This window comes from Loxodonta africana, chromosome 2 (assembly GCF_030014295.1).
Source record: "Loxodonta africana isolate mLoxAfr1 chromosome 2, mLoxAfr1.hap2, whole genome shotgun sequence".
NCBI lineage: Eukaryota > Metazoa > Chordata > Mammalia > Proboscidea > Elephantidae > Loxodonta > Loxodonta africana.
Window position 1 is genome coordinate 198,557,682 of NC_087343.1, and position 19,340 is coordinate 198,577,021.

Below are 19,340 nucleotides of genomic sequence, written 5' to 3' on the forward strand. Positions count from 1 at the left end.
CCTGGGGCAGCTCATGCTCATATTCCTAAGCATGGCTACAGATATGGGTCTGGGCCTATAATACACTCAGAATACATATTGCTATTAAGATATTTGAAACTGGAAGTAAACTGAAACTAACTAGTCTATTCAGGACCCAGATAAAGAACTGATTGGGTCAAAGTGATAAGTCTATTACCATAGCTACTTGACATGTAGTCTTTTAAAATTAGCAAAGACTTTAAAATAATTATTATAAGTCTGTAAATTAATTAGAGTAAATAATGAACAAAATAGATGACAATGTGGAGAAATCAGCAGAGAAACGGAATCTCTTAAAGAGGACCCAATGAACAGTTTAAAATTTAGAAATGCAATATCTGAAAATAAGGATTCATTGAATAGGATAAATTGTGGAATGGGAATGGCAGTAGGAATACTAGGTGAGCTAGAAGAGAAGTCAATACAAATTATCCTAACTGAAGAATACAGATAAATAATTTTAAAAAAGAAATAATAAAATGTGAGATGTATGGAAAATCTAAAATGATCTAATGTAAGTGTAATTGGAATACCAAAAAGAGAGGAGAAAGTGTAAACAGATAATATGTGAGAATTTTCCAAAATTATTGGAAACAAAGTAATGAAAAAAAAGAAAACCTCAGGATAAATAGAAAATAAACCATACAGCAGCACATCATATTTAAATAGCTGAAAACCAAAATTTAGGAAAAAATTTTAAAAGCAAAGAGAGAAAAAGATATATTACATTCAGGGGAAAAATAAGAATTACAGTTAATTCCTCATTAGAAACAATGGTTGCAAAATATCAATGAAATGACACATTTAAAATGGTATGGGGGGCCAACATAGAATTCTATACCTTGTGTTAATAACCATCAAGATTGAAAGTAAAAAAAAAAAAAGATAATCAAAAGCTAAGAATTTATTATTATACTACAAGAAATGCTAAAGGAAGTTCTTCATACTAGAGAAAAATGAAACTGAAACACCAAATTGGAAAAACAAATGAAGAGCGGCAGAAACTGTAACTATAAACTACTGTTGTTTTTTAATTTGTAAAGACTTGGTTTACTAAAGCAACAAAGGTAACAATACATGTTGAGTTAAAATTTACATATAAGTAAAATACATGACAATAATAGCACAAAATGTGAGAGAACTGTAAATGGAGTTATTCTTATATTTTTCAAGAATAAAATACTAATTCCAACTAGATTGTAATATAAAAAAATTTTTTTTTAATATATTTAGGGTTAATATTGATTATAATCTCCTAAAACAATCAATTAAATAATACAAACTAAAAACTCAATAGAGAGACCTTTGTTTCTAGTCAAAACGATGTAACTTCATTCCTTGCTAGTCCATCCACTTACAAATAGAAAATCATAGGCATAACACAAACAAACAAACAAACAAACAAAAACTAGCATAGAAAGATTCTGAAAGGTAGAAAGAAGGAAAAGTTGAGGAAGAACATGGCATTGATTTCCCTGGGTTTTATTTTTGCATCCCATATATCCTGGACTAGGTGCTAGTGAAGTTTGCAACGTAACACTGCCAATGGGAACAGATAAAAATGGGCCTCAAGAAAAGCCTCTATCCAAAGTACCAGAAAAAGGGTTTCATAGAAAAATATAAAACCTTTTGACAATACCCACCCTACTCCAGTCAAATACCAACAGAAAGAATTGTTGCCCCCAATCCACTGCAATTTCAGTGGGACTGAGCAGGGAGCTGAACTTCTACTCCCTTCCCAATGGTAGCAGACATTACTCTGATACCCCTACTAGAGTGGTGCTAAGCAAGAAACTGGGCTTTCACCCCTACCTGGCAACAATGAGGCAGAACAAGGCTAGTTGGTCTACTTGTCCCAGTGTCAATGGGGACTCCCTACTCGATTGCAACAAGGCACAATGAAGGTTTTCAAGGAGGAGCTAGTTGGTCTTCTCCCTGCCCCCATTCCAGACGTTAGTGAGGCCTGGTGAGAGCTAAACTTCCAACCCCACACGGCAGCAATTAGGTGGAACAAAGCATTGCAAGATGGAGCTGTTACTGTTGGGTGTCCTTGAGTTGGTTCCCATTCATAGAGGCCCAATGCACAACAGAACAAGACACTGCCCAGTCCTGCACCACCTCACAATCGTTGCTGTTTCAGCCCATTATTGCAGCCACTGTGTCAATCCATCATATTGAGGGTCTTCCTCTTTTTTGATGGCCATCTACTTTACCAAGTATGATGGCATTCTCCAGGGACTGGTACCTCCTGATAATATGTCCAAATTTCGTAGGTCTCACTGTCCTTACTTCTAGGGAGCATTCTGCCTGTACTTCTTCCAAGACAGATTTGTTCATTCTTCTGAAGACCATGGTATATTCAATATTCTTCCCCAACACCATAATTCAAAGGCATCATTTTTTCTTCAGTCTTCCTTATTCATTGTCCAAGTTTTGCATGCAGATGAGGTGATTGAAAATACCATGGGTTGGTTCAGGCACACTTTAGACCCTCAAGTGCTTTTTAACACTTCAAAGAGGTTTTTTGTAGCCGATTTGCCTGATGCAATACATCGTTTGATCACTTGACTGCTGCTTCCAGGGGCGTTTCTCATGGGTCCAAGTAAAATGAAATCCTTAACAACTTCAATCTTTTCTCCGTTTATCACGATGTTGCTTATTGGTCCAGTTGTGAGGACTTTTGTTTTCTTTATGTGAAGGTGTAATCCATACTGAAGGCTGTAGTCTTTGATCTTCATCAGTAAGTACTTCAAGTCCTGTTCACATTCTTCAAGGAAGTTTGTGTCCTCTGCATATCACAGGTTGTTAATGAGTCTTCCTCCAATCCTCATGCCGTTTTCTTCTTCATATACCCAGCTTCTTGGATTATTTGCTCAGCATACAAATGGAATCAGTATGGTGAAAGGATACAACCCTGAAGCACACCTCTCCTGATTTTAAACCATGCAGTATCCTCTTCTGTCTTAGACTGGGTTCTCTAGAGAAGCAAAATGAGCGAAGTGTCTCTAGAGAGAGAGAGAGAGATTTACCTCAAGGAAACAGTTCACATGGTTGTAGAGGCTGGCAAGTCCCAAGTCCATGAGTCAGGTGTCAGACTGGAGGCTTCCCTTGACTCACGTAGCTGTAGGGGCTGACAAACCAAAGATCAGATGCAGACTACTGGTTCACAGTCTTCAGAGACTGATGAATACAAGATTGGCAGGTAAGACAGGAGCTACTGACTCACAGGCTGTGGAGGCTGATGAATCCTGAGATCGCCAGGCAATATAGCAGACAGTTGGCTATAATCCCAAGGACCAGAGGTAGCAAACGAGCTTTGCCAGACCATCTATATACAGATATATATATATCTCTATCTGTACCTATATCTATCTATAACTATATCATCTATCTCTATATCTATCTCTATCTATAGCTATATCTATATCTATATATACACCGCATACAGGCTACACCCCCAAGGAAACTCTTCTTAGAACTGATTGGCTGATCACATCATGGACGATAACTACATCATTACACAACTGCCAAACTACATCATTACACAACTGCCAAACCACTGAGAATCATCGCCTAGCCAAGTTGACACACAACCTTAACAACATCACAGTCTGTACCTTTCAACTTGGCACCTGTACACATCTCCTTAAACCACACAAAATCTGTAAACAAAGACAATTGCAAAGTCATACTTGTGCCTAACATGATACAACTAGTGTGCATACAACTGAAAACACACTAGCCCCGTTCACATCTTATATTTTATAAGTGAAGGAAACAAAAAGTATTTGAAGCACATGTACAAGGAAGAAATACTCATAGCAGTTATAGTCCTAATTTCTGCAACTGATCACATGGTCATAACTGGTATTTAGAACTACCTTCTTCTACCACCCATTTTTGTATCCCCTTTACCCTCAGCAAGCACCTCTGCCGGTCATGGTTCTTTGCCAGGTGGGGTAACTGAAACCTTCATTCCTGAAGGGTCTTGGCTGTTAGTAGTCATGTTGGAATTTGGTTGTTGTAATTTTCCATTAACTTTAATCACGGGGCATGATGCCCTAAGCGATATTCCAGACATACTCTTTTTTACCTCCATTATGCAACATCAATCCAATTTTCCCTTGGTAGTCAGTGACAATCACACCAACTAATATGGTAACTCCCTTCTTTGCCTGTTGATCCAGAGGCATGAGAAGCCCAAATTCGTTGGGTGGCATTCTTAACTTCCAGTTTAATGGAATCAGGGTTGTGTCCCCAGGAGGAAGCATCCCTTCCTTTGGAAATAAGACCTCTAGACCTGCAAAGCGTATCGGCGCAGGGACAAGAAACAAAAATTTTGCAAGTGGGTCACTAGGAGTAATAGTGAGTGGTGCTACTCCCAGCAAGAGCATTCAGCAGTGTCTGTGGTTAAGTCCACCTTAGTGAGAGGAAGTCCATGTTGCTGAGCCCATACATAACCTCTATCCCCGCCAACATGGCCACTTTGTTCATGAGCACATTGGACAAAGACGAGAGTGGCTGGGGAAAGAGGATGACTGGTTTCCACAGAACACATCATTTTATCCACCTGATTGTTAGAATCCTCATCAGCCACCCTTTGTTGAGCATTCACATGGGAAACAAATATCTTTACTTCTTTGGCCCATTCAGATAGGTCTATCCACATAGCTCTTCCCCATAGCTCCTTTTCTCCAATTCTCCAAACATCTTCTATCCCAGTCTCTGATCATCCAGCCAAACCGCTGGCCACAGCCCATGGATCAGTATACAATCACACATCTGGCCATTTCTCCTTCCAAGGAGAAACCAGGTGAACAACCAGGCTCACTGCTCAAAGTTCTGCCCATTGGGAGTATTTCCCTTCAACACTGTCCTTCAGTGAAGTTCCAGTAAGGGACTGCAGTGCTGCTCCTGTCTACCTTTGAGTGGTGCCTGCATATTGCACAGAACTATCTGTAAACCAGACACAGGAAGCATTTGGGCCACTTCCTCATGCAACTTACTTGTGCCTTCAGGTTCTACTTGAGCCTGATCTTGTATATACAACTTCCATTTAATGATGGAGTGCTGTTTTGCCTGTCTGACATTATGACTCCGTGGGTCAGACAACACCCAGTTCATGATGGATATCTCAGACCTCATGGTGACTTGGTGGCCCATGGTTAAGTGTTTAGTCTCTACTAAGGCCCAGTAAAAAGTCTGAGCTGTGATTCACCAATAGGGGAACTGCCAAAGAACCCAAACAGCATTTCTACCTGCCACTGACACTTCAAACATCATTGTATCAATGGGATTATATGTCCCACGTGGCAGAGTGGCTTGCAAGGCACCCTGAACCTATTACTGACCTTTTTCTTGTTCTGGGATCCAATCAAAACTATCAAATTTTCAAGTCACTTGACAAATAGGCCAGAGTAGCACAACCAAATGAGGAATATGCTGTACCCAAAATCCACAGAGGCCAACCAGGCATTGTGCCTCCTTTTTAGTTGTAGGAGGGCCCAGATGTAACAACTTATCTTTCATTGTAGAAGGAATATCTTGGCATGCCCACACCACTGGACTCCTACAAATTTCACTGAGGTGGAAGATGCCTGAATTTTTATAGGATTAATTTCCCACCCTCTAGCACACAAATATTTTACCAATAAATCCAAAGTCATTGACTCTTCTTCCTTACTAGGTCCAATCAGCAAAATGTCATCAATGTAATGGACCAGTGTGACATCTTGTGAAAGAGAAAGGCAACCAAGGTCCTTGTGCACTAAATTCTGACATAGGGATGGAGAGTTGATATACCTGTGAAGTAGGACCGTGAAGGTGTATTGCTGACCTTGCCAGAGGAAGGCAAACTAGTTCTGGTGTTCCTTCTAAACCAGAATTAAGAAAAAGGCATTGGCCAGATCAAGAGCTGCATACCGGGTACCAGGAGGCATATTAATTTGCTCAAGCAATGAAACCACATCTGGAACAGCAGCTACAATTGGAGTCACCACCTGGTTAAGTTTACGATAAACTGCTGTCATTTCCAAGATCCATGTACTTTTTTGCACAGGCCAAATAGGTGAGTTGAAAGGAGATGTGGTGGGAATCACCACCCTTGCATCCTTCAAGTCCTTGATGGTGGCAGTAATCTCTGCAATCCCTCTAGGAATGCAGTGTTGCTTTTGGTTTACTATTTTCCTATGTAGGGGCAGTTCTAATGGCCTTCACTTGGCTTTTGCTAACATAATAGCCCTTACTCCACTTCTCAGGAATGCAATGTGGGGCTTCTTCTGCCAGTTGCTGAGTATACCTGTAGTGGATTGAATTGTGTCCCCAAAAAATATCTGTCACCTTGGCTAGGCCATGATTCCCAGTATTGTGTGATTGTCTACCATTTTGTCATTTGATGTGATTTTCCTATGTATTGTAAATCCTGACTCTATGATGTTAAAGAGATGGGATTAGCGGCAATTATACTGATGAGGCAGGAGTCAATCTACAAAATTAGGTTGTGTTTTAAGCCAAACTCTTGAAATACAAAAGAGAGAACTGAGTAGAGAGATATAGGGATCTCATACCATCAAGAAACAAGAGCCAGGAGACTAGTGTGTCCTTTGGGCCTGGGGTTCCTGGGGTTCCTCCTCGATGAGGGAAGATTGATGACAAGGACATTCCCCCAGAGCTAACAGAGACAGAAAAGTTCACCTGGAGCTGGCACCCTGAATTCAAGCTTCTAGCCTACTAGACTGTGACAGAATAAATGTTTGTTAAAGCCATCCACTTATGGTATTTCTATTATAGCAGCACTAGATAACTAAGACAATAGCTCCTCCAATTGTGCATTCTGGAACTGGGGAAATCACTACAGGATGGTTTTGGGGTCTCACTGGGCCCACTGTAAGATGAACCCAAGCTAAGACTCCATTAATAACCTGACTGCCATATGCACTCACTGTGACTGGTAGGCCTCAGTGACATTTTGGGCATCCTGGAATTAGTGTTAGTTCAGATCCATTATCTAGTAATCCCCCAAAAGTCTGATTATTCCCCTTTTCCCAGTGAACAGTCACCCTCATAAAAGGCTAAAGGTCCCTTTGGGTAAGGCTGTGAGAAAGATTAACAGTATAAATTTTTGGCAATGTAGTGGAGTTCTTCCTCAAGGTGACCTGGCCTCCCCTTCATTGAATGGATTGTGAGTCTGTAACCTGGCTAATGTCTGGGAGTTGAGTGAGGGGCCATGACTCCCTATTCTAGCAATTCAAGATAAGACTGCCATTCACTTGACCTAGAATTCTTCTGCTTGTACAGATCAAGTAAATATTTAGTAGATTTCCCATCTATTTCACTCCTAGGGACACTGTGACTAAGTAGCCAATGCTCTAAGTCCATAGAGTCAGACTATTCTGATTACTGCTTTGACTGCACTGTCCATTATAGTAACCATGCCCACCTTGTCTTTGTCGATTGAGTGCTGCCACTTGGCCCCTACCACCATGAGGTCCAATCATCCCCGATATAGTTTAGTGTCTTAATTCAGTTAAGGTCAGTTCCCATTGTCAAATCTGACTTACATAAAACAGCAGTTATAGCAGTCTTCAAGGATGTTGGGGATCCCTTCACAAATCTGTTCCTCACCATTGTGGTAAAGATGTGCCCTCTGGGCACTCCATGCATGGGTCTGTATGTCTAACATGATAAATTCACTGTAACATGCCAATTTCCCTAAGCCTTTGGATATATTCTTCTGCACTATACCAAGGCATGTCTGTTACTTCAACTTGACTTAGTGTAGGCCACCAAGTGACCCATGCTTCAGCAAACCATCCAAATAAACTATTAGATCTTTTCCTAGTCTCTCAAGCTGAAACACTGAATGAAGAATCTGTGTTTAGTGGGCCCATATCAATAAACTCAGACTGATCCAACTTTGTGTTCCTAGCAACATTATCCCACACCCTTAATACCCATTGCCACATATATTCCCCAGGTTTCTGTTTGTACATGTAAGAAAAGTCAAGCAGTTCTTTTGGAGTGTATAGTACCTCCTCCTGGGCCACCCTTTGTACTTCACCTTTCCAGGTTCGCTGAAATTTAAGTCTAGTTATAAGTCTAGAAACTTATAACTAGAGTGGGTCCTGGGAACATTCGGAAATGTCTTGTAAGGCAGACACCTCAGGTGCCACCCCAAGTAATATCTCAGACAAACTCTTCAGGCACAACTGGGTTAATCTCATCATGTGAGTGTGGAAGGAATAATGGTTCTACTGGGGAGGGTGGCTTAGGAGACAAGGATGGAGTAATCTCTTCAGAGTTGAGTAAGAGGGCTAGTTCTGCTGGCAGGAATGATTGAATGGTAGGGACTCAGTGTTCCCAGCTTCCTGATTATCTACTCACTTGCCCCATCCCAAGTTTCAGGATTCCATTTCTTCCTAATCAATGCCCTCAATTTAACTTCAGACACCATTCAAGATTGGAAATTCTATTGACATTGTAATTCAACCACTCTTATGATAAGACTATGAGTTTGGTTTTTGGTAGTTTCAGCTCTGTTACTACAAGAAATGAAACTTTCTTTCATGGCGTAAGTGACAAATTTGAGGTCTTTTATGCAGCACTTGAGCTGTGACTCTGAAGCCCTGAACTCATCTCTTTTTTCACCACTTTGTCTAGCAAAAGTAGGACCAACCAACTAATTTCCCTATTGTTCTCATTCTGACAAAATTGTAGAGAAGTATCAAACATGTGATCACACAGAACCTTGCTTCTCACCAATACTTGATCTATTGGTGGTGATATTTTGCCACCTCACACCATGGATTAGCAGTGCAGTCTTTACTACTGGAAGCAGAGTCATCAGCACCTTTAAGATTAGGCAGACTTAAGAGCCAATTTAGAAAACTCATCCTTACAATTCTGTTTCTCTAGAACCACTCTTGGTACCCAAATGTCTTACTATGGGTTTTCTAGAGAAGTAAAACAAGTGAAGCACATATATACAGAGAGAGAGAAATTTATCACAAGGAAGTGCTTCACATGGTTGTAGAGGCTAGCAAGTCCGTGGGTCAGGCATCAGGCTGGAAGCTTCTCCTGACTCACATAGCTGCAGGAGCTGATGAACACAAGATTGGTAGGTAAGATGGCAGGCTGCTGGCTTACAGGCTGTGAAGGCTGACAAATCCTAAGATCAGTAGGCAAAAATGACAGGCAGCTGGCCCCAGGCCCAAGAATGAGAGGTCAGATGATGACTATCCAGAGTCTGGATCCAGAGCAGGGAAGTTAGGTTTTCCAAAACATCCATATATATATTGGATATAGCCCATACCCCTTACAGGGAAACTCCCATTACAACTGATTGGCTGATCATATCAGATCATATCATGAAAGATGATAACATCATTACATAACTGTACTACAACATCATTACATAACCACCAAATTACATTGTTACTTAACTACCAAACTACATCATTATAACTGACGAACTACATCATTACACAACTCAAAACCACTCAGAATCATGGCCCAGCCAAGCTGACACACAACCTTAATCATCACATCTTTTTCTGTTCGAATGACCGTTTCTTGGACTATGTACAAGTTCTGCATGAGCACAATTAAGTGTCTGGAATACCCATTCTTCAAAATGTTAACAATCCATAATTTGTTACGATTCACACAGCTGAATACCTTTGCATATTCAATAAAACACAGGTAAACATTTTTCTGGTATTCTCTGCTTTCAGCCATGATCCATCCGACATCAATAATGACATCTCTTGTTCCATGTTCTTTTCTGAATCTAGTTTGAATTTCTAGCAGCTCCATGTCAATATGCTGCTGCAACTGTTTTTTAATTAGCTTCAGCATAATTTTACTTGTGTGTGATACTAATGATGTTGTTCAATAATTTCCACATTCTGTTGGATCACTTTTCCTCGGAATGGGCATGAAAGTAGATTTTTTCCAGTCAGTTGACCAGGTAGCTGCCTTCCAAATTTCTTGGCACAGATGAGTGAGCACTTCCAGTGTTGAATCTGTTTCTTGAAAAATCACGATTGGTATTGGTTAATTCCTGGAGCCTTGTTTTTTGCCAATGCCTTCAGTGAAGCTTGGACTTCTTCCTTCAGTACCATTGACCACATGCTTGATCACATGCTACCTCCTGAAATGACTGAATGTTGACCGATTATTTTTGGTACAGTGACTCTCTGTATTTCTTTCTTTTTTTTTTAATAATTTTATTGTGCTTTTTAAGTGAAAGTTTACACATCAAGTCAGTCTCTCACACAAAAACCCATGTACACCTTGCTACACACTCCCAATTACTCTCTCCCTAAGCCCACTCTCTCACTCCACTCTCTCTTTTTGTGTCCATTTTGCCAGCTTCTAACCCCTCCACACTCTCATCTCCCCTCCAGGCAGGAGATGCCAACACAGTCTAAAGTCTCCACCTGATCCAAGAAGCTCACTCCTCACCAGCATCCCTCTCCAACCCATTGTCCAGTTCAATCCATGTCTGAAGAGTTGGCTTCAGGAATGGTTCCTGTCCTGGGCCAACAAAACTCTCTGTATTTCTTTCATCTTCTTTTGATGCTTCGTATATCATTCAATTTTTTGGCCATAGAATCCTTCAGTGTTGCAGCTCGAGGCTTGAATTTTTTCTTCAGTCTTTCCAGATTGAGAAATGCCAACAGTGTTCTTTCCTTTTGGTTTTCTAACTCCAGGTCTTTAAACATGTCATTATAATACTTTACTTTGTCTTCTTGAGCAACCCTTTGAAATCTTCTGTTCAGATCTTTTACCTCATCATTTTTCCTTTGTAGATGGAGGTAGTACATACAAATAATGCCAGATAAAGATGAGTACTTCTTTAGGGGAAAATAGAATTGATTTTCTATTAAATGCCAGGAACCATCTTAGATGCTTTTTCATATATTGTATAATTAACCTTTTAAAAAATTTGTGATGTTATCATCAGTCCTACTTTACAGAAAAGAGAATTAGACTTTGATGTTTAGTAAGTTGCCTAAGATCACTTAGCTTGTATAGAAAAAACAAATTGGAATTCTTCACTCCAGAACTCAAGTATACTGTTATTTCCCTTTTAGTCCTGATCAAATATAGAAAAAAATACAATCGAACTATATTAAAGAGAGTTGTCCTAATATTTTCCTAGACCATGTCAGCCACACATATCACTCAATTTCCATCTCTGTGCAAAAGACTTAAATGTATGCTTGTATTTCAGATTTCTGACTTGGATTTCACTAATCTGTGTCTTCACTTGCATAGTCGACCAGTCAACCTACTTAGACCCCTATCTCTGTGAAGTCACCATCCCCAAGCTAATCCCCTCATCCAATCAATGATTAAATGAGAGGTCTTTACTTAGAACCAATGGAATCATTTTTGATAACTTTCTGTCCATATCTGAGAAATTCTCAAATCCAATCCTACTCCCCTGTATATCCCATGAGTGTTCTATCTTCTCCATCTCATGCCCTATTTTAAGTCTTAACTGCATCTTTTGGGTACTGTTGCAATGGTCCTCTAACTCACCTCTCCCACTGTCAAACTATCCTCCATCCTATCACAAGAGTAGTTTTTATCACAAGACCAGTCTGAACATGTTATAATAGTACAGGAAAATCTTTACTGATTATCCTTTTTCTACAAAATAAAGTCCAAATTCATGTGCCTAGACTGTAGGACTCTTAACAATCTGACTTCAACTAGCCATCCATCCTTTCATGCCTTAAGTGAATGCTAGTCAAATTCCTGAAAGAATTCCTTCTACCTTCCCTTGCTGTGCATTTACTAACAAAAATGTTTCATTTACTCCTTAGCCTACTAAAATCTTAGTAATTCTTTAAAACGCAATTTAAAAATCACTTGTCTTTGAGAACTTTCCTAATTAGTCAAAATCACGCTATTCTGTGTCTCACTCTCTCTGTCTTTCTCTGTGTGTCTGTGCCCCCATCTCTCTCTTTTTCTCTTTCTCTCTGCTGTGAGAAAGACTGTAGCTTCTGGAGTTCCATTATAACATTTAATGTTCTTTTGTATAGCTTAGCATTAGGGACCAATAGGTAGCAAACTTTCATGAAATATTTTTTGAATGATGAGTGAATGCTCTTTCAGCAAAGGTGTTTCCAAATAGAACTTTTATCTTTTTTCAGGTTAAACAAGGGGTGGCACATCATCACATGATATTCCTTCCGGGCACATAGAACAATCAATCCCTTGACCTAAGCTTACAGTGAAAGGGAGGCAGAATGAGCCATCCTCAAGAACCCTTATTCTGCAGAAAGTAGCTCTCCCAACATATCTTGTTCTGTCTTTTGCTCAGAGAGATCCAGTTATTTTTTCCAGGGTCACACAGCTAAGAAGCAGAAGAGTAGAAATTCAATTCTGAGTTTTTCAGTGGTAAATTCCACATATTTCTATAACATCACATTGCCTCTCCTGTAGCAGCAATAACTAAATTGACAAGTATCACATTGTAAATGAGAAACATAATTTTTTTCCAAGATTTTTTATTTCCTCAGCAGTAGTATATACAGTATTAAAGTTGAATAATATGCTTTCTGATTTAAGCTGAGAACATGCACAGGTACTCTGTATTTTATTTTATTGTGATAATGAAGATTCAGTGAAAAGGATAAGGAACAAGATATTTTTATTAATATCCATTCATATTTGAACACTGATCTTCATATCATTCAAAAAACTTTTTCATCTTGATATATCTTTGTTGCTTCATCAATACAGAGGATTCTATGTGCTGACTTTTAAAGGTATTGATCATTTCTGATATGTAATATCTCATTAACTTTGACTTCCAATTTTTTTCCATTAAAAAAAATAATAGTGATAAACATCTTCCTGCTATTGAATATGTTAACACAACCAATATAAAATATAAAAAAGAGATGTCATAGGTAATATAAGAATGAGATAATCTTAAACATCCAGTGAGTATGTTACTGAAGTTGGTGTAAGTCAGGTAGAACAAACCACTTTATAAATGGCCTGTGAGCCTATCAAAAACCTTAAGAGACCCTCACTGTCATAGGCTTATAAATATTACAGAAAAGTACCCACTTGTAGATAATAGGCCCAAGACCATATAACAGAAAGCTTTAAAAGGAAGACAAACTTTACTCAAGAAGGCTCCACATGGTAATAGAAGTTTGTGAGGCTTAAATACTCTTTACTTCCTCACCCATAGATCAGTATCACCTTGCTATTTTGCAGACAGTAAAGGTCTGAATGAGGGAAGAATGAGTGAGCATGATCCTGTGGAATTAGTAATTGTCTTAAACCCAATCATTGTGTTAGCTGTTATACTCTCCTTCATCTTGCACATAGAATTGTGGTTATTCTTCTTTCCTGTTACCTCTACTCTCGCATCCTTCTTTTAACTTCCCAATAACCATAGGTCATTGTCTCCAACCTAACTACCTGTCTTGATAAGGTTGCCACACTTCAAATGGATTAATTCAATCTTTGATATCGTTTTCTCAAATGTTCCAAAATTAAGCCCAGTACAACTGTCTCTTCCCCAAGAGAAAACTCTCATCCTAGGTCAAAGCCATTGCTCCAGTTTTATTAACTCTGAGGAGGCATATGTGATAAAGAACACATTTAGTCATCTGTCCCAAAAAGGGTATACAAATGCTATGAAAGCTGTTGAGTGTACATTTTGGAATTACTTGTATGTTCTATTTATAACATTAAGATATTTTCATATATTTCAACATTTTTACACCAATTTAGTGAGTTCTGAGTATTGTAATTTCTATAATATAGGGATTACACCTTAATCTTGTAAGTGCTAATGGATTGATTTATACCCTTAGATTTGAGGAACCAGGTAGCGAGGAAAAGTACAATAAAAAGGATACTGGTAGTTTCACTGACACACCCTGTAGCTTCTTTGAATTTAAAACATAATGTCAGTACCATATATCAACAACACACTACCAAATGCCGCCTTTTTTTTTTTTTTTCCTGATTGGCATTCTTCCATCTCTCTTCCTTTTTGGACTACATTGTGCAGACCTTTTACATTTGTATGCAGATATTCACATCATACACGTTTATCCGCATGTGCAAATATACACACACTTGTAAAATACAGCCACGCATTTACAGAATATGTGATTGTTTCCATTAAATTCAGCTCTGCCAAAACAAAAAGATTAATCATAAATTAGCTCAAATATCTACTAGAGTTATTACATTTGTATATTATGCATATAAAATTTTGCATATTTAATAAACACTAGATTTTATACTCTTTATAACCCCCCAAAATAAAATTTCTTATCATGAGGCCTATTTATATAATTGTTTCAGATACATTTAGGTAGGATATCTTTATGTTATCTAAGAGTTTCAGTGGTCAATGAAAAAGAGACTTAGGAAATAACATGTCTCATTTAAAATCTGTGTCTCCCTCCACCACCCCAATGTTCTGGGGTAAACTGACAACTAAACAATCCTTAGATTAATGTTTATCAATATTATTTGCTACTGGGAATAAAGAGAGCACAAATAGGGTTTCTAATCAACAATCTTTTCTTACCCGTTTTTAGATCTTTATTCCTTAGACTACAAATTATTGAATTCAACATGGGGGTCAAAACCACATAAAGTCACACATTTATCTATTTCCTGTGACTCTACAGCTGAGGGCTTCCGGTACATGGAGAGAGCTGTCCCATATAACAAAACCATCACAGTCAGGTGGGCTGCACATGTTGAAAAGGTTTTGCTTCATCCATCCACTGAGCTGATTCTCAGGATGTTGGAGAGAATTAAGGCATAAGAGTCACAAATGAGGAGCACTGACATAGGAATCAGAAGAACGCTAATCACCAGCATAAGAAATTCTACCATGGAGGTATCTACACAAATCAGTTTCAAGACAGCCGGAATTTCGCAAGTGAAGTGATTGATGATGTTATTACCACAGAGAGGCAACTGTAGCACAGACATTGTTTCTGCCAGGGTGGAAAGGCAGCCTGTCACCCAGAAGCCAGCGGCAATATGTGCACAAACCCTACTGTTCTTGATGATGGGGGATATTTTAGGAGGTTGCAAATGGCTACATATCGGTCATACACCATCATAGACAGGAGCGCACACTCAGTGGAGCCCATGGCAAGAGAGGAGTACATCTGAGCAGCACATCCTGAGAATGAGATTCTGTTTTTCCCTGTAACAAAGTTTGCCAGCATTGGAGTGAGAGCAGAAGAGGTGTACCAGATGTCCAGAAAGGAGAGGTTGCTAAGAAAAAAGTACATGGGGAGTGCAAGTGGGAATCCAGGATTTTGATGGCAATCAGAATAATATTGGCCAGCAAGGTGATCAGGTACATCAGCAGGGACAGCACAAATATGATGATCTCAACTTTGGGGTTGTGAGTAAATCCCAGAAAAATAAAATTTGAAATTATTGTACAGTTTGTCTTGATGATTTTATTCCCTCATGTACATCTGTAATAGTGAGTAGAAGTATACACAGTATATGTTAAATAATTCAAGCTCGACTTTCAAGGAGAATTTTTAGTGATACTGTAAAAAGCAGTCATTGCCCTTCCAATATTACTACTAACATCATATTAATTATTCATCAAGTCAACATTTCCTGAATACATTATAGGTACTGGTTACACAGGGTTAAGAACTTGGTTGCTAACCAAAAGGTCGACAGTTTGAATCCACCATCCACTTCTTGGAAACCCTATGGGGCAGTTCTACTCTGTCCTATAGGGTCACAATGAGTTGGAATTGACTCAATGGCAAGGAGTTTGGTTTGGTTTAAGGGCCTTATTACACAAAGTTTACTCTGAAACAACTCACAATCAAGTAAATAAACAATTACTGTACCAGAATATAAGAATGCCCCAGGGCGCTAGACAAATATGTGTCAGGACCCCGGCACTATGTTGAGGGTAGCTGCTCAGTGACAGTTTCTGAGAGTTAATCAAAAGATTCATTGGACCTAACCAGGGTAAGGAACAGGGGTGCTGGGCAAGGAGTAATCTTTGTAAATGTTACAATGAGAGAGGATTTGCTTGTAACTCATAAAACTGAAACTTATTTTAATATGATATTTATGCTGTACATTATGGAATTTCAGGGGATAAGGCTAGGATAGTAGGGAAAACCAACTCATTGTCATGCCACCTGACTTCTGTCCTCCAGAAGGCATTTTCTAATATGGAAATAATCTTCAATTCATTTTTTCCTTAGAAATCATTCTCAAAGGTTATTACATTATTAGAATGAAATTACTTGTGACATATCTCACAACTGACCACATATGGAGACATATGTTTAAAATCCACTGCCATACAATGAATCGGAATTGACTCGATGGCAAAGAGTTTTTATTAGAATACAGGATAAAGTTCAAATGAAGCATCATATACATGGGCTTCATGTTTTCATTGTTGCCAGCTTATCCAACCTCTTCTCGCAGTTCTCTACCCCACACACAGTTTATGCTCTGAAATAGCAACCAACTTGTAGTTCATCATATTCACCACATTAACTCAGGTTAAAAAACTCGGTATTCTTCATGATCTACTAAAATTTACACTCCCAAACCACGGGTGACTATGAAGCACTTTACTGATCATTTCCAGGGAGGTGAGTTGTAGACATTTCTAGTTCCCAACGTCCATCTTGACAGCACACACCACTACTTTCACAGAGGGCTTCTCTATTGGCCCTTCCACACACAGCAACCAATTTTCTACCTCTGGCTTTGGCTCTTCTTACTGGCCCCTCTTCACCACTCTCTTGCCCACTTTTACAGAAACAAAATGAGGATATTGTCTTGGTCATCTAGTGCTTTCTTGGTGGTATGAAGTCCCTCTGTGTCTCTGCTCACTTCTCTCTTTTATATCTCAAGAGAGACTGGCTTAAGACACTATCTAATCTTGTAGATCTCATCAGTATAACTGCCACTAATCCATCTCATTACATCATATTGATAGGATTTACAACACATGGGGAAATCACATCAGATAACAAAAATGGTAGACTAATATAATACTGGGAATCATGACCTATCCAAGTTGACATATTTTGGGGGGACACAACTCAATCCATGACAGATATATTCTCTTTTTCTCATGTAGATGGGTCCTCACCCATTCCTTTATCCTTATCTTATATTCTTACATCCAAGTCAATTTTAGCTACTTTTTCTTTCTCTAAAGTGATTTCTGATTCCAGCCAAGATAAAGGTTTTCCAACATGTTCCACCGTTTCTTTTCTATAATGTCAGAGCCAAAATTGACTCAAGAGACCTTCTAATCCAACCCTCTCATTTTAAACTTGAGAGATTCTTAGAGGGACTTAATGATTTGCCTGAGGTAAATGAGTAAATCTGGGACATGAAACCAAATATCTGTCTCATGTTTGGTACTCCTTTCTCCAACTCAGTATTTCTTCCTACCACCTAGCACTTCTTTTAAAAGTAAGTACCTCTTTCCTGGTTTCCTGGTCTAGCTCACACCCATTAATAAATCTTGTAGAACTGAGAATACAGGCAGGGAAGGATAATGTCTACCCCCATTTACCTCAGCATATGTGATAAGCATCTTCTTTTTGGTTAACTTATACTTCAATATTCAGAGTTAAAGCTGATCTTCAGCAAGATCTTTCTTGTAAATCCAGCTCAGTGCTTAAAGAAGTAAAATAATCTAACATTTTAAAGTATGATATCACTGCATGGAAACAATATTAAAATCAGTCGTGTGGAGGCATTTTTATTCAAAAGATAGCAGTGGAAAGGGATATGGATGGTCCTGGTTTGTAAAAGAATCAACCCAAATCTTGTGAGATTCACAAACTCTCAACATACATAGCTCTATTAATTAAATTTTTCTTTAATTCTTAGGAGAAATCGCACTGTGATTTGTTCTGCCAAAATCACCACCTATGACCCCCCCAAAATTCCAAAGTGTTGTCCCTGGAACTGAAACCTCCACCAACACTTCCCCTACTCCACTGTGGTTTCCGCCCTCCCCTAGCAGCCGGCCAAGCCAAGGCTTCTAACTACAGTTTGGCCTGACCATGCCTCGGCCCTAACCATGGTTTGAATTTGGTGCCAGAATCCCATGCATGCTCAAACCAGGATTTTGGCACATGCGCAGGGCCTGAAGAACTGTGTCCTCAACCTGACCCCCCATGTTGCTCCTTGTTTTCCCAAACAATAAATTTCCACTTTCCGTTTCCCTTGCAACTGGTGGTGTGGCATCTGTCTTATTTCAACCGGCTAATAGGACAGGACAATAATGCATGTTTGGTTACAGAACTAAGGCTGCAATTTAAGTCTCCTATTTTTATTGCTGTTAGAGACCTTCCAACTCCATTAACAATTTGGTGTTGTGATTCTGAAATATAAACCAGTTAAGAAACTTTCCAGTTCTCCAGAGTATAAGTTCTATTAATGGATGGGGAACAATGACAACAACAACAACAACAAAAATAGGTAAAAAATTTAAATTGTTTCAAATCATTCAGACTAGTAAAAGGCCTGCTTGAGCAGTAGTCCTATAAGTAGAACTTGAGGAGACTACTTGCCTATTCTTCTGCAGATTGCCTTTGGATTACACAACAAAGAGTGCGATTAAAAGAACTGCAGAAATGCCTTTCCAATATTCCCTGTTAGTTTGTAAAATGACACATTTATTCTCAGTAATCTGTTCAAATATCTCAGTAACCTGAGTAATAGAAGACAAAACATCCTTACTGAGCTCTGAAGTGACCCCAACATGAAGAGAGCAAGCAGTGATCAAATACTTTATTATTACCAAATACCCCTTGAATAGACTAAGTGCCTAGCACAGTGTTTGTCATTTTAAGAGCATATAATATTACATGTAATGGTTTCCCTCAAGAAGATTTGAAAAGCACTTGTACAATTAGGTGTGCCCTCTCTCGTACCTCTCTATTGTCTTGAAAACATGCCCAGGCTAGCCAACTGGAGGATAAAAGGAACCTGCCCAGAAGTGATTGACCCCAGGTGCTCCAGCTGAGGTTATCTGAGGCCAGACCTCGGTCAATCTTCAGAACAAAGTGGGTGGGTCCAGAAACAATCAACAAAGCCAACCCACAACTCATTTGGGATGCAAATTAACCCAATTGAAATCACCTGCCTCCAGCCCAGATCAGGTATATCTCACAGACTATTAATGAATGTTTATTATTGTATGCAAGGCCCCTAGGTGGTACAAATGGTTTGTGCTTGACTGCTAAAGGTTGGCGGGTGGAACCTACCCAGTGGTACCTAGGAACTCACTCCACCTTGCA

The 19,340-nt window shown here is 39.1% G+C and overlaps 1 pseudogene; it reads right to left on the reverse strand.

The window, feature by feature from the left end:
- Positions 1-13,604: 13,604 nt before the first annotated feature.
- LOC111751619 (olfactory receptor 13F1-like) overlaps positions 13,605-19,340 on the reverse strand; it is a 37,587-nt pseudogene continuing 31,851 nt past the window's right edge.